The sequence below is a fragment of the Emydura macquarii genome, unplaced genomic scaffold, assembly GCF_026122565.2.
Source record: "Emydura macquarii macquarii isolate MOO-44397 ecotype Brisbane River unplaced genomic scaffold, CSIRO-AGI_Emac_v2 contig_306, whole genome shotgun sequence".
Taxonomy (NCBI): Eukaryota; Metazoa; Chordata; order Testudines; family Chelidae; genus Emydura; species Emydura macquarii.
Window position 1 is genome coordinate 3,518,738 of NW_027130443.1, and position 19,799 is coordinate 3,538,536.

Genomic DNA, 19,799 nt, shown 5'->3' on the forward strand with positions numbered 1-19,799 from the left:
AAAAGGTTTTGTTCCAGCGCCACCCCAGTCCCGGCAAACACTGTTTGTTCTGAATCTATAGCTGAAAAATCAGAAAACTCCAGGGGAAAAATGTTGTTTTGATTGAAATTGTTCATGGAGAAGAATTCCCATTTTTCTAGCAGTCCTGGGAGAAATCTCTTGAGCCTGAAATGCTATCTATGCCCAGGGCATGGGTGAGGCCTGTCCTCTGCCAGGAGCCATTGATGTCTTTCCCATCTGGGTCCCCATTCACAAATCCTGTCTTCCCTCCACGCTCTATAAGGTATCCCCGCCAGACAGCCTGGTGGCAGTGGCTAGCCCTGTTCCATGGGTTAGCACTGCCCTCTGCTGTCCATCCACCAATTTGCATTCATGGTCATTTTCCATTCTCTCATCCAGAAGCAGTGGCGGGATTTAAGGGCTGGGACTGAAATTGGAGGCCAGACATTACATGCAGATAGAGCTACCTGAATCAAATGCAGCACCCTCACCCCACTGCACTGTGTGGCCTAGCCCCTTTATGCCACTGTGGTCGGAGGACCACAGGAATTACAGCATGGGTTAGAACAGCGCTGAGGCTGCTGTCATTGACTCTGCAGGCTGGGCAGATGCCCAAACAGCCCCAGAATACAGAACAGGCTGAAGTCAATGATGTGAGGCTGATTTACCCAGCTGAGGGGCGGGACACAGGAGTACAAAGGCGCAATACAACCATCTTTGTCTTAACTCTCCACCCCCGGCCCTGTGCTGCACTGGGACAGGGCAACTCTGAATTGGGGCCACCCCGCGCTGTAGTGTCTAAGCGCTGACACAGTCTAAGCACTGCTCTGCTTGTTCTGATGCCTCACACGTTAGATCCTGGCAGCGCTGAGTGAAACGACGGAGCTGGCAAACTCCAGGTGGTTTTAAAACCTTCTGTGAGATCTCAGTGAAAACAGATTTGAAACAAAGTTTTCTTGTATGCCTAACAGAGAACAGTGACTTCAAATGTGTCAGAGATGCACGTTAGGCAGATGCACGATGGGTGTAGAACCAACTTCTCACTCTCGGGTAAGAGTAGCTCCATCAGGGGTACAAAGCCAACATCCCACCTGGACTCTGGGTTGGAATCTTTCCTGGCATGCGCCCTAGGTGAGCACAGCTGCTTTGAGAGCCATGAGATAAGTGTCTCGCTCTATTCAAGTGACAATGGAAAATCAAACCAGTCTTGATATGACTGTGTGACAGCTCCCTTGAAGCTTTGTCTAGACTGGGGGAAAGCATCATGTTAGAAAACGTGCCACCACATTCCAACAAGCATGACGGTAAATATTAATATTGCCCTTCCAGTAAACTGGCACCTGAGTCAATGGGAGCGTAAACCAGTGGCTGAGCCAATGGGTGGTGCTCAGAGCAACCCCTCCGGCCCCCCCTGAGGCTATGCCGTGTGCTGAGCTCAGAGGTCCTGCAGGGAGGGGGCGGAGGGGCTGGTAGTGACAGCCCCACGGGACAGATCCCCTCTTTCATTTAATGCCAGGTGAAAGATTTGGAAAAGTGAAACTTGGAACAAACCTGCTGTTGGCGATGAGAAAACTGGCACAGGCTGGGTCCTGCGGGGGGCTAAACCCCTCAGCTCCCTCTGATGGTAGGATCAGGGATGGCGGCGCCTCTCTACCTCCAGAGCAGGGCCTGTCCTGTATAACTGAGAGCAGGAGCAGGCGATGGAACCGTCCAGCTGGGCACCTTTCCCAGGGCAGGCGTGTGGCGCTACTGGGATTCAGCCTCCGGCAGGGATCTGCCACTTGCTGGCGAAAACGCTGGTATTTAGCTTCGGTCAAATCATTTTTCTCCTCACTGTCTGAAGCCAAATGTCAGGAGAAGGAGCCCTCCCTCCTGCACTACTTGTGGCAGGGCCAGCTCCGCCGCCTTCCGCTCTGCAGGGACCATTCCCCAGCTGAGGATTGCCAGAGCGCTGTGCACTCCAGCTATTCCCCTCCTGCCCCTCCGACTCCCATGCACCAGGGAGGGGCATTGGAGCTGGCTGTGCCGGCTGAGAACCTACACTCAGAGATCAGTTGCTGCCTCGCAGCTGCATTTTCTTCGCAATATTGCAACGCTCTGTCATTACACTCTGAATTCGCTGTGCGCACAAGTTAAACCCGTGGCGCTAGACTTTCCAAGGAGCTCGTCTACATCAGGGTCAGATTTTCTAAAGTGCCCGGTCCTGATCTGTTTTGAAAATCTTGCTCCACTTGTGGGTGCTGAGCTGTTTGGGGGGGTTCACCAGCTCTGCGAGTCAGCAATGCATTTCTCACCTGCAAGTCCCAATAAACTGCAACATGGTGTGTGGGGTGGGGAGGGCTTTCCCCTACTAGCTGACATGAAATTGTATGTGTGCTACCCAGGGCTAAACATCTCAGGATGGGATTTTTAAAATGCCTTAAGGGAAGCAGGCCCCCAACCCCAGTTGAAAAGCAGTGGGAGTTAGGCACCTATAAAACACAGCAGAGTGTGTCAAATGGTGTATTTGCTCAGAGTCTTTAATAATGAAGCAAGACTGACAGTGCTGCAGGTACGATACCATTGCCCAGTGATATCAATGACCAGTTTGTCACCAGCTCTCATTGGAGATTTCACATGACATTCTTTACACACAGCAATGTGTTAGGTGTAGCGAGTTTGCTAGGAGTTGCTGTTACATGGCAGGGAACCCTTTGCCAGTGGATACTGAGGGGCTCTTAAGGTCACAGAAACCTTTGGAGAAAGATGAGCTCCAGTGCCGGTCTCTAGCTCTCCATGGTGGGAACATTTGCTCTCCCACTGCCCGACAGAGCTGTTATAGGAATAGAAGACTCAGGAATCGCACTCCGCAAATAACTGACTTTTTGGTTCACTGGCAGTTCCAAAAAACAGAATCTGCATTTTTCTGGCAAAAAAAAAAAAAAGTTGTAGGCGAAAAATTTCGCCCCGCTCTAGTTAGTAACATGGCGGTGCCTGAACCCGTGTGATGATTATGCTGAAATGTGTATAGAGCTGTGAGGGGGTGGGGTAAATCCCATGCTGGGGAGTTCGGGGTGCAGGAACAGCTCTAGGCCCGGGAAGCCCCAACCTGACGGGCCTGCTGGGCATGCTCCAGTTGGAAGAGGGCCTTAAAAGGGAGACTCAGCACAGCAGGGTAAAAGGAAGGGGAGCGAGGCAGACCTGTGCTCGCTGCTGCAGAGGGACTTCCCAGGGGAAGGTCTGCTGCACGGAGCCGACTCCCTGCCTTGCTGAGATCCTGTGGATCAGGCCATCAGGCACAATGTGCTCCGAGGGGAGGGAGGGGCGGAGCAGTAGGAAGAGGCCCAGGGGAGAACATTAGCTGGCCCACCGGTAGTGGACACCTGCATTACAGAACTCGAAAGGGCCCTGGGTCGGAACTTGATGGAATGGGCGGGTCCGGGTTCCCCTACCCCATTACTGCCATGGGCTGCCACCGCTAGGCCAGGCTGTCACCATGCCTTCTTGTTGCTGGGTGGGGGGCTCGCCCCTGCTGATAAGAGAAAAGACACAATCCAAACTCTCACCTAGTACCCAGAAACCCCAGAGAGACTGCTTTATGGGATGCACAGAGATGGATAGATGTAATTATTTTCTTTTAAAGGGTTAAAGATCTGGCTGAAGAATACTATAGATCTATGAACTAGTCTAGTGAGGGGCAAGGAATGGGAACACTCCATTGTCAGTTCCAGTTCTCCCTTGGCAGACTCAATAGCATGATTGTCTGTCCAGAATAGCAACCTCATTTTTCAGCCAGACATACAGAAAGGCTCTTTGACGAGTGTTCAGTGGCAGATCTCTGAGGTTTCTGCAGGGAGATGCCCACTGCCAGTTTATTGACCTCTTCCCCAGACCTTCCCCTTTAATAATCGGGGCCTTCAGCTGAAAGGGGACCTGGCTGCTCCCGACCCGTTGGGAAGAGAAGGGACCTCTGTGTGCAAAGACACGTGACTGTTTTCATCTTTGTCTGAAATGTGAAAGGAAAGTTGAAAAGCCAGTGATGTAAGTCCGAAGCCTCTTCTCAGCTGCTATATGTGGGAGAGGCGGGGTGCGGGGGTGCTAGAGGTGAAATCATAACTGAGATGAATGGATGATGCATGGATAGGGACGAGGTGGCTGAAAATAACTCTCCAGTTCTATCAGCGATTGGATATGGAGACACAGTTACAACTAGCGTTGTCTCGTGCTGAAGGGCCCGGTGTTCTGAGATCCTCGCTGTAAGGTGTGTACGGGCAATTGACCAGGACACTCCAGCTCTGTCAGATGTACATGGCCAGAGCTTTTCATGGAACCGAAAGGGGAATTTCTGAGAGATGATTGATCTTTCTCTCTTGTCCCTCTAGATTAAATGGCAGCTGCACCCCAAAGATCACCCATGGCAAGGCTCCTGGTGGGGCAGGGGTGATGCCTATGACAAGAAGTACGAAAGGCAGAACAAAACGTGGGGCTGTCCCCATCGCACAGCTACGGGCCAGCGGGTGTGTAACATCAAAGATGTGGAAGGTGCAAGCTAGGAGCAGGCAGCTGAGTCTGAGACTGGCAGCCCCGTAGCTGGGTAGGAAATGGTGAGTAACTTCAGATATCAGGGAAAGCACTGCCAGGACTTTCACTTCTGGGGAATCCATCCCCAGGGCTCATGACACGCTCATGGTGAACCACAGGTTCCAGGTGATGGGTGCGATGTAAGCACGGAATTGAACAGGGCAAACTGAAATCAGAGGGAAAAAGGAGCAGAGAAGCCGACCCCATCCGCAGCTGAGCCCCCCAATACTCACTGCCATACCCAGTAGGGTCCTGGAGGTCCATGCAGGGAGAGTTTAGAGCACCATGTTGAATGTGTCCAGTTGGGCACACAACCCTGGTGCTACCATTGACGAGCAAGTCAGTCATATCATTTCCCAGCCTAACCCTGGCTATGAGCCAAGACGGAGCTTTGAAGACACCCGACAGGTGAGACGTAGATCAAAGCCACTGCGAGGTAGGGAAATGTTGTGGTCTGAATGAGGGTTACAATCGCTGTTCTGCTGCTCCTGTGCCATCCCATAAGCTGGGCTTTGTTGTGTAAGTAATTGGCCCATACCAAAGGGCTCCTGTTTGATTTCTGGCTGGCGGTCTGGGAAGGATGAAGGAAAATCTTGTTTAATTAACCTCTCCTTTGAGTGCTGAGTGAGCTTTGCAGCTTGAAAGAGCATGAGTCAGTTTGGGCAAGTAATCGAGATAGAAGCAGGAGCAGATAATTCCCCACCAGCCCTTTTATTCAAACATCATTTCACTTTGATGTAGGTACTTTTTACCTGCGGGGCACTAGAATGTGCATTTATCGCTCTCGGGAGCTCAGTTGGCGCCAAAAGCCCAACTGCCAAGAAGAGCGGGGAGCAAAAGCAGAGGTTTTCACATGCACGCTCTAGCATGGCATCGGATGGCCTCCTCTGCCATCCAACACGTGGGGCAAGGCGGCCAAAGTGGAATTCTCTTGGGTAGGAGTAAGACCCTGCTTGCATTTGCGGCAGCTGGGAATCCATCGTGTTCCAGGTAAAAGGAGTTTTCTGATGCCTGCAAAAGCTGCTTTTCATTTTCGAGCACGTTTTGAAACTAAAACACCAAATGCTCCTGTGTTTATGGAATCTTCCAAATAGGGCTGGGTGAAACTTTTCTGAGAAAACTCTTTTTGGTGGAAAATGTAGATTTGGTGATGCCGAAACATTTTGTGAATTCATGTCGGTTTCACCCAATGATTTGTTTCATTTTTTTTTTAATGGAAACGTTTCAATTGAAACACTTCGTTTTTTCCATTCAAAACGACTTTTCATTTAGAAATTTCCCTTAATTTATAATTCCCTTAATTCTCTCAAAGCTGTTTTAAAATGCTTGGAATTGAAACAAAACATTTTGTTCATTCTGAAAAGATTTCTTTGTTTCAACTTCTGATGCACTGAAAATTTAAAAAAAAATCTGTTTTCAGTTCAACACAAAACATTTTTTTTTTTTCTGGAATTGCCAGTGAACTGAAAAATCCATTATTCACCCAGCTCCATCTCAAACAGGGGATTTCATATAGTTTAGTGCTAGAAGGGACCATAATGATCATCTAGTCTGAAGTCCTGCATAATACGTCCAGAGAACCTCACCTATTCATTCTGGCAGCAAGGCCAACATCTCATGGCTGAACTAGAGTAGATGGTTAGAAAGAGCTACCTGTCTTGATTTAAAGGCTCCAAGAGATGAAGAATTCATCATGGCCAGGTAAGTTGTTCCACTAGTTAATTGCCCCAATGGTTAATTGTGCTTATTTCTAGTTTGAATATATCTAGCTTCAGCTTTCAGCCACTGGATCTTGTGATGATTTTGTCTGCTAGGTTTAAGAACCCTTTAGTATCAGAAAACATCTCCCTCTGTTGCTATTTACACACTGGTTGGAAAATGGGTTTTTTTTCCCATAGAAAATTTAAACTTTTCATTGAAAAACCAAAACCTGACCTTTTTGATGGGCCCTGCACAACACACTAGCTAGGATATCAATGATCACCAGCATGCAGGGACATGACACAGCCTTTACAAGTGTGTTACATATGCAGATTCCATGGCTTTGTCCTTAATTCTACCATGGTTGTTTACAACTTTCGTAGCCACATTTAACAATATGAAACACAGAACAGGGCCACTACCCGATATCCCCTGCTTCCAAAGGACAACACCAGGCACGGCCTATGGCCTTGCTATGAACTCTTGGCGCTGGCAACCTTGTTGGTCTACAGCTGCCAAGTCTCCTCTTACCTGGCACAACAGAAATCCCAGTGCCTGAGCCTCTGCACATACTCTCGCCCTGGAACACCGTCACCCCAACTCGTGCTGGCTTGTTCCACCCACTCAGCCACCCCCCAAGTGGGTGAAAAGTTCACCAAACTCCTGAGACTGCAGGTGCTGCCTGGGGCCCACAATGGGACTATTGGAGTTACTGAGATGGGGGAATGGTGTAATTAGCTGGTGGGTCTTTCCTTTTCTCTATCGTGCAGCTGCTCTGCTAATCAGGTTTTATCCCCCCACTCCTTCCACTGGCAGCCACCCTGACGTAACAGATACAGTCATAACACCAAGTTGTCAGACGTGAACTCTGGAGTGGTAGCTGTGACCACACCTTCCCAGCTGCAGCTGTCTTTCTTAAATGCCTTTGTTCTTTGTGTTGCTCTGTTAATAATGCAGGGCGGGTGCTCCTGATGAACGCTGCACCAGCTCCTCACATTGGTTTAACAGAAATCGATCTCTCTCAGTGGCCAGCTCTGCTCAGTTCGCGCCAGCCCCGTTCCAAACTCACAAACTGCTGTGAAACAGAGGCGGAGCACAGGGCAAATTAGAGCTGGGGATTCAGGATTTTCTCCGCCTGTGGTGGGACGCTGTTGTAATGACCCTAACGTTATCAGAAGAGAATTTCCTGCATGGAAAACAACCAGGGCAGTTCGGGGACAGGAAGGCAGCAGAGATCCTGCCCATTAGCAAGTTCGAACAGGTGCAGCGCCATCATATGAAATAGAGACTATCTGCCAAATAATCCAAGGGTGTCCCAACCTGAGTATATGCAATCTCCATCATCAAAGGATGTCTTGGAGTGTTAGCTAGGTATGCAGCACAAGGAGGCTGGAGGGGGAGACAGGAGGGGGGTTTGTTTTGCCAGGGCAGGACAAGAGGCTGAAGTAGAAGTGAAAGATGGGAAACAACAATCCAGTGCTGCCAACTCGCACAATATTTGGAGTTTTTCTTAAAACTGCAGCTTCTGGAGTCATGTGATTATGGGAAAATCAAAGATTTCATTGGAATAAAAAAAATATTTCTAGATCTTGTGATCAAGGACAAGAGCTTGAAAATATTACTTGAGTCTGAAAAGTCCCAAAGAAACAGAAGGCAAAGAAAAAGCACCCAACAGTTGTTGTTATTTTTTTAAAGCCACCCTCGTGGGTTTTTGCGGGCGGGGCAGGTTACTCATGATTTTTGCATACTTGGGGTTGGAATACTAGAAATCATAGCTCGCCCTGTGTCCCCTCTCCCCAGGCAAAATGTACCACAAGGACTGTTTGCAGTGTTGTAGGCGTGGTGGTCCCAGGATATGAGAGAGAGAACGTGTGTAAGGAAATATCTTTTATTGGACCAACTTTTGTTGGTGAAAGAGACAAGCTTTCGAGCTGCATGGAGCTCTTCTTCAGGACCTTAAGTGACCTGGAACTTGAAAGCTTGTCTTTCACCAGCAGAAGATGGTGGATAAAAGACATTCCCTCGCCCATCTTGTCTCTTCCACAAGGATGGGCAGTTCAGAGACAGTTAAGCAAGTAAATAGACAGCCAACAGCAATCTGAAAGAATGTGCTGAGGCTTATCAAAAACCAGCCTTTAAAGCCTGGAGACTCATTCATCAGGAGACCTTCAGAAAGGGAACCTTCAGGGTGAAGATAAGGAAGTCGCTCCGGCAAGGGAGACATGTCAGACAGGGGAATCCCTCCCAAGGGAAAGGATGCAGATGCCAACACTGGGGTCTTTTAAAACAAAACTGGACACAACACTCAGAAATGTCATGTCGGGGATAGCTGTGCCTCAGCCTCTGGAAGATGAAACAGGCTCTGAGAAGTCTTTTATGGCCCACTTCAGTGGGATTCTGGGCCCCCTCCTGAGAAAGTTCAGACTGAAGGAGAAAGGGAGGTGGGATGGCTGTGTGTGTGTAAATCCACACGGAGCTTGGGAAGTGGTTTATAGTGTGGAGTCTTTCCTGTGCATGCACGAGCAGTGAGGGAGTGTCTAGACACTGCCCACCAAGACGCGGGAGCTGGTGCAGCAGGAACTGAACTATTGGTCTGTTGCCTTTGGACTCTATGGCATAGTGCGTTGGACCCTGCATGAGGCAGTGTTTCCCTGGGACGTTTGACATGCCGGCTGTTCTCCCAAGGCTTCGCAGTGCTTATGGCAGATCAGCGACAGGAAGTCTCCCCGCTGGAGCAGCGCTGGCGTTGGGGCTGGAGACTGGCCAAAGTAAACCCCTGGACTTGAAAAGCACAGATGGCATTTTTCTCAGATCCGCTCCCTCCATTCTCTTGATAAGGCTGAAACGAAACGTTGCCCAAACAAATGAGAAGCCTCCAACCTCTCCCGTTTGTGAGATGCCAACTGGGTAACTCGCCAAGTGGGCTAAACATTGACTACGATAAAAAGCTGCACGCAATCCACTGTGCCCGCAGCAAATGCCACCTGCCCCTGATCAGCATCAGTGGGAACTGGAGGGAAGGTAGCAAAGTGGTACGGGGCCCACAGCAGCTGTGCTAGGGCAGTGGTGAATTTCATGGTGGGAGCCTTTCGAAGGCTGCGGGACGCGGTCTTTTTGCAGAAGGTTTGTCCAAAATACTGCTAGGGAAATGAGAGGGCGTTTAGACTCCCCCTCCGGTCCTGGCACCAACACCAGTATGCAGGAGCAGTCCCACAGTCTCTGGCTGCCCTGTATTCCTGCAAACGCTGCGGTAATGCCGTGTTTAGGTTGAGCACGTAAAGGCACAGACATCAGGTAGTTCCCATAGTGAGACTAACTCGGCCACACTGAACTTGTTGTGACTGGTGCCAGCATTTTCGGGGATGTTCCCCTATAGTGGGAGAGGAGGAATGGGGATCTTGCCGGTGCTGCGGGAGGGGCCGTTGATAATGGTCCCATTGCCTCAGCACCTGGACTCCTACCCCAGAGAAAAGAGCTATTACCAAAAACCCAGACACAAGACCCCAGCTCACTGCAGTTAAAATGATCTCAGAGTCCTGCCTGAACAGACAGAGCCTTTACACTGACCCCTGAAATGGGGGTTCTGGTGGGCGGCTGGATGGAGCGGGATCCAGGGGAGAGGGTCCCTATCACGGTTACTGGGCGTGTCCTTAGCCAGCACAGCGGCGCTGGTCTTTATGTGTCATTTAGGGGCAAAGCCAAACTTCTGTTTAGGGAGGTTCAGGGTTTGGGCTGGTGCGTGGGGCACTGTGTGGGGGCTGGGTAGTTGGGGGGCTGATGCATGGGCAGTGTGTGGGACCTGGGGGGCTGAGCATAGAGCTTGTTCAAGAACACTGCCGGATCATTTGCATTGCTTGGCTGCTGGTGTTAGAATCCCCTGAGATGAGGGATTCAAAGAGGGATGCTGCAGCTCTGGAAACAAGCCTCCCGTCTCCCACCCCAAGCCTGCGGACACACAAGCGTGCACGAAGCTGCCCTGCCTACGGCTTATCCCTCGTGCAGCACAGCAGGGGACCAGCAAACACGCCGGCAAGGGAAATCTGCTCAGATTGGTTTATTTATCTAGCCGCACAGATATACGCAACACTTTCCTAGCAGGGGACTGGGGCAGACACAGAACACGGGGCCTGACTAGCCCCTGCCACACGTGTGTGGCCTTGCACGCCTGTGTGCAGTGAGTGTGAAATGTAACCACGTCCGAATGGCAGCGTTTTCCACGCTCTTTGCACAGGTCTCAGTGAGGACCCGAGGTGCCGGGCAGTGGGGAGCCAGGCCCCAGAGAGCTGACAGGCTGGAGGACCTGGCGGGTGCAACGTGGCCCAAACAATCCCTGATTATCTCTGACTGCCAGGCAACGACTCAGACAAGATATCAGACCTCTTTCCAGGTGCGCCTTGAACAAACACAATGCTGTGCCCGGTTCTCTCTGGCTGAGAGCTGCTCTGCACAGGACAATGAGATGGGCTATCAGAGAACTGAGACAGCTCCCTGCTTCTCCTGGGGTCCTCTAACACTCATCAGCAGCGTGTGCACAAGACACCAGTGTTGTGGGGTTCTATGGGGGGTAGAACTGGCAGAACAGCTCTGTGCTGGCCCCCCCACTCCAAGCCCCCGGGGCAGGGAGCGTGTCAGAGATTGGAAGGGCAAAGGAGGGGACATGGCTGCAACACATGCTGCTCTGGCTATTCTTGGCTGGCCTCCAGCTGCTAGGAGGACACAGGCAACTCATGTATAACTTAGAGCAACCCCAAGACTGCTCTAACATGCTGGAGGCCTGTCAGGAGGCCCTGAGAATATGGGGACCTCAAAGGGGACTGAGATTTGGGGTCACAGTCTCAGAGTCATAATAGGTGGGATTTTCAATAGCACCAAATGCTTCAGAAGCAGAAATCCTGTTGAAACTCAACAGGAGTTATGCTCCTAAGTCACTTAGGCACTTTTTAAGATCCTACCCAGGAATAACCAGTGACATCAGTGTGGTCACACAGATATAACGTGAGATCAGGATCAGGTCCACTGACACACCCACACAGACACAAGCAGATTCCTGAATGAATAAACTGACTCAGTTAGGTATATTGTCATTTGTATGGATGTATACACATGCACACTCTCAGACTCACACATAGAGGAGCTGGAGCACACTCAGGCTTACAGATGCACACTGAAAAACACAGGCATAGGCACGCGTACACAGAAAGGCACAGAGATACCATCTATAGACTCAATTTCACAAACAGCCACCTTAAATAAAACATCCAGGGCTAATTCCTCAACTGGTGTAAATCACTGTAATGCCACTGATTGACAACAGCTGAGAATCTCCTCCACAAATTCTTCAGGCCTGATTCTCCCCTGCCCTGTGTAAAGTGAATGCAAACCACTAGGAAATCAGAGATCTCCACTCGCTCACAGCGCTGGATTCAGCCTTTGGGTTCACTTTGTGCAGGTATATTTGTTGAGAGGTGGAAGGCAGAGGAAATGTAGGTTCTCACACTGGTACTTTGACAGGTTAAATGAATTGCAAATATCAGTGCCAGTTTAAGCATCCAAATGCAGAATTTTGACATCTCATTAACTCCCTGTTAAAAACTGGGGACAGATACCCATTTCCTCACACACAGACTGCACCACTTGTTCATGCTGCAGATATCCCCCGATACAGGCTCTCACACACACATTCATACATGCAGCAGTATTAGTTTTAGCTGCTTTTTCTTCCACAATGTCAAAGTGCTTTGGAAACATTCATTCTCATATGCCTTAGTGAGGATCATTTTGTTATTTCCATCATACAGCTGGGGGAAACTGAGGCATGTTGAGGTGACATGGATAGTGTGAACCAGTGGCAGTGATGCAAACTGAATGCATGAGTCCTGATTCCCAGGCCCTGCTCTGCCCACTAGACCACAAACCCTGTCCATTCACTTACAGATCCAACACCCAAAAAGGGGAATCTATTCCCAGTTGGGCATCAACAGAAAATTGTCTATTAAGTCCCAGCCAATTACATCTGTGCAAACACAGTGAAGGCAGCAATGTTCTTTATGTGTCAGTGGGGGTGGAACCTGGCCATAGAACATTTATTCTACAGGAGGAAGGAACCCAGCTTGACTCTCAGATCCCAGACTGAGGGCAAAGCTGGCTGGTGCATTTATATGCAAATTATGGAAAGTCAATAAACATGGAAGCAATGATGCCACCTTTACAGGGTCACTCTCAAGATGTCTTTTGCCCTAGGACAAATTTCAAAACAGTTCAACATCTGAAAGCCAACCTGGGCAGGCCGACAGCCGCCATGAGCAGTAACTGACCTGCAGATTTAGACCAAAATGCTACTTTTAAAATAACCCAAGTACCTGCACTTAGAAATGATATTGCAAGCTCCAAGTCTCTGGCATGGGTGGAAGGGGGAGTTGTGCAAACCGTGACCCCATGTTACAACACAAGGCAGTTTTGGGACCCTTCTCCCATCCAGCCATTCTGAAAGGGAGGAATGTTCTGACCCGCCCTGCAAGTCTCAGGTACATCTCTATAGAGTCCTCAGAATCCGGGAGGTCTCTGACCATAGGATCCTGCCAAGCACAGCCAGCCAAGAGTGTCTCCTCAGCTCTCCAAATAAGGAGGTTTGTGCTGCAGGTCAGGAGCAAAGGAAAGGGCAGCTAAAAGCGTGAGCCTCCCCCGCAGGTCGACAGAGGAATGTCTGCTGTCCCTCCCAGACCAGCCTCCAGTGCAAACATCCTTCCTCTTACTCCGAAAGGCCTGTTCGGATCCCAGGGGCGCGGCTCCTTAGGCTCCTGTACTTTAACACACTGGTGTATCCAGTTCCCTCTCCCTCATTCCCAAAGTACCGCAAACAATGTTAATGCTGAATCTACCTTTATTAACCCACAACTAGGTGTACATGCAGGATCCCATTACCAATGGCATGAGAAAAGGCAGAGCTAATGTAGCCCCCTGGTGAGTTGTTACAAGGGCTCCTCTGTGCCCACCTAGAGAGGAGGGGGGGGGGGGTTACCGCCCTACCTGGGGAACGTCAGCAGCTCACGTTTTTAGCTGTGGAGGTTCCCAGTTCAATCCCAGGTGTGTAGGCCAAGATGGCGGCTGTCACACAAGCAAGACAGCAGCAATCCAAATGCCCCTGAAACAAGAGCGTAATCTAGCACGGTGCTTTACATCCATTGATGGGGAAGCATTTTACAAAGGAAGTATCAATACCTTCATTTCACAGGTGGGGAAACTGAGGCAGAGGGTGGTGAAGACTTTTGCCCAAGGTCACCAGCCGGTGAATGGCAGAGCCAGGAATAGAAACCAGCTCTCCTGAGTGCCAAAGCAGTGCCGTATCCAGTGGGTTACAGCTCTTGCCTTGTGGGAGCCCTTCTAATTATACACAGATCTCTGGCCTCGGTTTATAATGTATCTGTTCAGAAGCACGTGTGCCTCGGATAATAGGATGAGTCTTTTCTTTTCATTTGGCATATGGGAAATAATGTTGTTAATTAATGCTCACACGAGCTGCTGCGTGCCTCTGTAATGTGCATGCTGTTTAACTCTGTCACAAACTGTTAATCAGCCTTTGTAGCTGTTCTCTCTGTGCCTATATAGATTTGTGCTTAAGGAAAATTCAATAGAAATAGAACGGAGAAATAAAGACTATAGAGAGATGGCTTCTCTTCCTGGCCAGTCTCATTTCCTCACTTCTTTGAAATGAGCAATTTAAGAGTAGATGCAAAACTGGTAACTTTTGCCCGTGTAATACTCTTGGGCGTCACCAGCTAGCACTACCTCAGATAGTCAGTACACAGTGCCAGAACATTACACCTTGGTTTGGACCTGGCTCTTCATCATCTGAAGGTTAGTGAGGTGCTCACACCAGGACAGGACAGAAAAGGTTGAGCATTTCTAGAAGGCCGTTTTCATGCTTCCTCATACTAACAATGACAATTCACTCCACGGGTCAAAAAATCTTTGAGCTACAAGAGTCCCACCCTGCAGCGGCCACCCCTCCTGGTCCTCAACATACCCCCTGACTGGGGATGTGGGGTACCCCATACTTCACCCTCATGCTGTGGTTCTGTCCCTGCACTGTCACCACACACCACCTTAGGGTAGCAGCAGGTTGCAGCATTAAGATGAACTGGGCCCTTGCAGCTACTCTTCCTGGCTGTCTGCAGACTCAGGCAGGAATCCGTTACCCTCAGTTTAGGCTTTTCTTTGTATCCACGAGGAGGATTAGAAACATAAAGCTGAGATTCGGGTCTCATTGTGTGTCTCCAGGAGCCAGAGTCATAGGCATGGGCTACCGGTGTCTGTGCTTTCATCAAATCCTGCCACCATCTGTCACTCTGGGAGCACAAGACTCGAGAGTGAGAATCTTGGCCCGGGTGAGAACGGGCACTTTCCATTAAAAGCGCATCTTTAAATAGGGAGGAGAAGGGGGAGGAAAGGGGCCAAAAGTATAACTGGGTTCAACAAAGGTCTAGGTAAGTTCTTGGAGGCTAGGGCCATCAATAGCTACTAGCCAAGATGGTCAGGGACAAGCCCATGCTCAGAAGGACCCTAAACTCCAGACTGGCAGAAGCTGGGAAGGTAAGATAGAAATGGATCGTTCCAACTGCCCTATTACGTGCACTGCCCCTGCGCCTGGGACAGGACGCTGGGCTGGATGGACCATTGGGCTGACCAAGTGTGGCCGTTCTTACTTTCATATCTACACTCCTGCTGTTGCCAGCACAATTATGTTGGGGGGGAGGGGAGAATCCACCCTCCCTCCCTTCCCCCTCCCCCCCCCCCCAGCTATGCTGGCAACACTTCTAAATGTAAGCCAGGCCTACATAGGAACCATTGCAGTTATTTTATTTCCTTTACACAGCGTCCTGCAGTGTGCCGGGGCTGTGCAGCGCCTTGCCCCAGGGGGCCCTGATCGTGGATGGATGTGGATCCAGATTTTCTACCTAGAGCTCTGCAAACCCTGGGATAGCCGGATGGCGGATCAGATGCGGATACAAATTTGGTAGGGGCGCAGGGCTCTACAAATAATAAAGGGCAATAATGTTTAAACTTGGCAGGCCCCTGCCCCAAGAGCTTACAATCTAAGGCTATGCTGTAAACTGTCTGGAGCAAGGACAGGCTTCGGGTTCTGCTTTGTACAGCGCCGAGCACCGTGGGGCGCTCACCCCTGGCCAGGTGGGGCTGGGATGCAAAGAAAGACTGGATGCCGAGCGGGCGAAGCAGGCGGCGGGGACGGGAACGCGGCGGGCAGGCTCCGCCGCCTTTGCACATTTCTGGCAGGCAGCGCCCCCTGGGCGGGCGGGGTCCCAGCCCCTGGCGCGCAATTGGCCAGATGTGAGCGCACCGGGAGCGGCTGGGCCGGGCCGGGCCGGCCGCCGGGAGCCGCCACTTCGCGGCGATCGCAGCCGGGGGAGCGCGGGGCGATGAGGACGCGCGGGCGGCTCGCCGGCAGGTAAGCGGCGGGCGTTTCCCGCGGGGCCGCTGGCGGCGCTCTCCCGGCGCGGGGTTTGCGGGGTCCCGCGCCGAGCCCAGCCCAGCCCCGCCTGCGCAGGTGCCGGGGACCCGCCGGTGCCTGACTTCGGGGAAAGACCCCGGGGCTGAGCGGAGCCACCCCCCCACACACACACACGCGCGCGCCCGGCGGGGCCCGGGCTCTGCTGCCCTGGCAGCCTGCGCCGCGCCGCGGTGCCCCACGCGGGTCCGTGCCTGGGGCGTGGGGGTGCCCCGCGGGGCTGGGAGCCTGGCCCCTGGGCTGCGCGCTCACACACCCTCCCCGGCGCGGCTGGCCGGGGCTCCGGGCTGCCCGGTCCGGAGTGAGTCGCTTGGGAGCGCGAAGGGGGCTCTCCCGGGGGCTGCTCGCTGAGCTCCGCGGTGGGGGTCGTGTCCCTCGGCCGGGGGCTGTGCCCGGCGCAGAGCCCAGGCTCCATCCCCGGGCCCCGCGCCGGTGAGAGGCCCACGGGGCTGGAGGCTCCCCCGTCCTTGCCTTGGCTTTTAATCGCTCGGTAATGCTAGCCGGGGCCGCAAACAGCAGCACATGGGTAGCCTCGGTCCCTGGCCAGGGCTGTGTGCAGTGGGGGAGAGATGAGATCCTCTCTCGCACCCAATTCAATGGGGCAGCCCATGGGTGTCAGTGGCGCCTCGATGCCACAGTGAGGGGCACCTTCGAAATGCAGCGCGGGGGACAGACAGGCACAGGCTCTGTCCAGGTTTTGGGGCCTCGCTGTCCCCAAATTAGCCGTGCCCTACATGAAGCCTGGGTGTCCATTAAATACTTCCTCAGGCACCATATCTGCCTTTCATGGAGAAATGCCATCCCTGCCCTGGGCCACCTGCTCTGTTCGAAACCAGGGGATTCTTGCGAGAAGGCGCTCTGTCATTTGCAGCTCGCTCTGCAGCGTGGCAGCGCTGGGTGGTTTAGCACAGAGCGGTAGAAGGTGATCCCGTGGCTGCAAACTGAAACTAGGCAAATTCAAACTGGAAACAAAGTGTACGTTTTTAATGGTGAGAGTAATTAACCCTTGGAACAGTTTCCCAGGGCTCATGGCGGATTCTCCATCAGTGACAACTTTTAAATCAAGATTGACTGTTATTCTAAAAGATCTGCATTAGGAATTATTTGGGGAAAGTTCTATGGCCTGTGGCATATACCCGGACAGGCTAGGGGATTGATCCCAGTGGTCTCTTCTGGCCTTAGAGTCTATGAATCTATAAGTGCAGGAATTTGACAGGGAGCGATATGATTTCCAGCTTCCCGTTACTGCCCAGGTCCTTGCAGCTATAGTCAAAGCCTCCTGCAGCCCTGCTCTTCCGTCTGTCTGTCTAATGCCAATGATACCAGCGAGCACATGGATTATTTGCAGAGGCTGATGATTTTGTGTCCGCTGTCATTAACAACAAAGGCCATGGAAAAGGGAACAATGTGGAAAGACCGTTAGGTTAAGAATATGTTCAATTTCCATTTTCTAGAAGACCCTTTAAAAAGACTAAATGACACGCCCCTCGTATAATGGGACGTCTGCTGTCAACGCCCACCCCAGCTTTTCTGGGGTAGGAAAGGAGGGATCTTTCCATACTGAACCCAAATACAAGGCATGTTAGGTTAGACTTGTTGGGCCATATCCTCCGCTGGTGTAACTCGCTGGTGCTTTATTGAAGCTAATGGAGCTGGGCAGATTTGCACCATAAATCTGGCTGCTGCGTTTAAGGGAAGACGTGTATATGGGTTCCAAGAGGCAGAGGAGTGGAACAGGTCAGACCCACTTTGGAAATGAGCCCCTGTAGCTCACCCAAGGTATCTGGCTTGCAGCAAAATTGCTCTGAGTTTCTTTATTGATTTTTATCCTCTATAAAGGAGAGATTTGTTATGGGCTTAATGGCCTCAGCTGTGGCGGCTGAGCCTGAATCCTGCAGGGTGCGCAGGCCTCCATTGCCTCATCCTCCCATATAGATCATGACGGGTCTCTACATCCCACCAAACCATCTGGGCCTCAGATTAGATTTCTCAGGATAATTGCTCTAGCTGGAGACATGCCAGCTGCCAGAAACGCTTACACCTGCCATCGACACCCTTGTTAGTCAGAACACAGGCAGCGCTGGAGGTGTGCAAAGCATTGCACGGACAGTTACATGACAGGTACCTGTGAGGATCCCTCCCTCGACGCTGTACACAAGGCCACAGATATTGCAGTGGTGGGGCCCGTGTCGGTGACTGTGCAGATCGTTGGGATGTGCCCTTCATGCCTGATAAGGGGACGGGTGGGGACGGAGCACAACAGAGCAGAGGAGAGATTCGCTCACAAAGGCAGGAGAGGTTAGCTAAGGTTCTCCCGGAGCTTTGGAACCGTGCTCAGTAATAGGAATAGAGAACAAGGGCTTTTATTGTTGCTTGGACTAGCTTTATTGCCGAAGCACAAACAAGTTCTCTCAGTCTGTGAAACAGCCGTTAATTTGCCCCACCCCTTCATAAGAATCCTAGGCCAGCCATGGTTTCAGTTCGTAACCACTGGGCCTGAATCTGAACTCCCTAACCCCAGTTTGACCCAGGTTGAACTCCGTCGTTCTCAATGGGGCTGCTCCTGATTTTCCTCAGTGTTAGTGAGTTCAGACCCAGGCCTGGTTGCATGGAGCATAAGGTAGCAGCAGGGCCCTGCTTACAAAGTCCAGCAGTGACATTCAGTGCTGCTGCAAATGCGTGGCCGTGGGGTCAGCCGCACTCTTTCTAGTGTTGGATGAAAAGCTGCTTGCTGGAAAGCGGCGGCTTGGAACCTGTCTGAACTTGCACAGTTGTCCCTGGGAGTAGAGTTAAATTACGTGGGTATTAAACGTAGTTTGTAAAGTCTGAAGAACCTTCATCCCCAGTGGAAAGCAAGAGAGGAAAATGGAAACATTGCTGGTAGTTTAGAGAGTCTTATTATAGTGTATACACGTGCCTGTAGGCACAAACATGCATGCGTGTCAACCCACCCTGTGTACGTAAACATACCTGCACGCGTTCCAAGGAAGTGTGTGTACATGTAAATGGGTGTGTGCACACGTAGCGGTAACAGCAAGCACACCTTTACACACGTGGCCTGCTGCACTGCTCAGATGAATACAACTGCCCATACCTACGTACAAATGCAGCTTTGCACAGATTGTGTGCACACATTCTGACGTGTAATGTAAATCAGGAATCATCCTGGCTGAAAGTGGGTGTTTACTCTTTGTCAAATGTAACTCTTTCATCCCTGGACGTCTTATTCCTGACTCCCGCCTTGGTCTCAAGTAGCCTGGGACACATGCTGCCTGCCAGCTCGTGTGTCTTCCATTGGTGGAAGATGGTCAGTGTGGTTTTGCTGGTTGGTGCTGCTGATGGACTGATTCAGATTCCAGCCATTGTCTATTTCATTATGTGTAGACTCAAGGAATTGATAGGGGCCTGCAGAGTGAGGGGTGGGTGGATGTCCCAATTTACTGGAGCATGAGCATAAATCAAACTAAATAACTAGACATGTGGGGCCAGATCCAGGCTGGTGTAAATCAGCATGCTGCTTGCATCAGCTGAAGATCTGGCCCAGGCATCGCAAGCTCATGTTGTTACAAAAGCCTTTTTGCGTAATGTAGGCAGGGCTAGATTGTGATGATGATAACTCCGTAAATCATTACTCCGCTCTGGAATTAGGCTAAGAGGCTATTCAAACTTGCCTCCTTCCCTCCAGCCCTGACCTCAGTGAGTCAGACCAAACTACACCCCTCTCATTGTGGCTTCTGGCTCCCAAGTGAACTTTGGAATAATTGAGACACTTCCCAAAGATGCCTGGAATGTGTGTCCCTGGGTTGTCTTGGAGACGACATGTGGGCATCCCAGCGCATTCTGACATGCCTGCTGTCAGTCAGACACACGGGGGAGCACACACCTGCAGACTAATAAACGGAGTGTCAGGCTCACTGGTGGCCCCTGGAGAAGAGATGAGAAGTCAAATGCATGGAGAAGGCCGTGTGTGGTACCAGCCTCTAAAATGGAACAAGAAACGATGGACCAGTGAGCC

The 19,799-nt window shown here is 51.2% G+C and overlaps 1 protein-coding gene across 3 annotated transcripts in view; it reads left to right on the forward strand.

Moving 5' to 3' along the window:
- The first annotated feature begins 15,587 nt into the window (after positions 1-15,587).
- The window catches only part of KANK3 (KN motif and ankyrin repeat domains 3), a 49,060-nt gene continuing 44,848 nt past the window's right edge, over positions 15,588-19,799 (forward strand). For all 3 annotated transcript variants that reach the window (XM_067557120.1, XM_067557131.1, XM_067557139.1), the window contains exon 1: positions 15,588-15,724. The gene's annotated coding sequence lies outside the window, so the exon portion shown is untranslated. The remainder of the gene's footprint in view (positions 15,725-19,799) is intronic.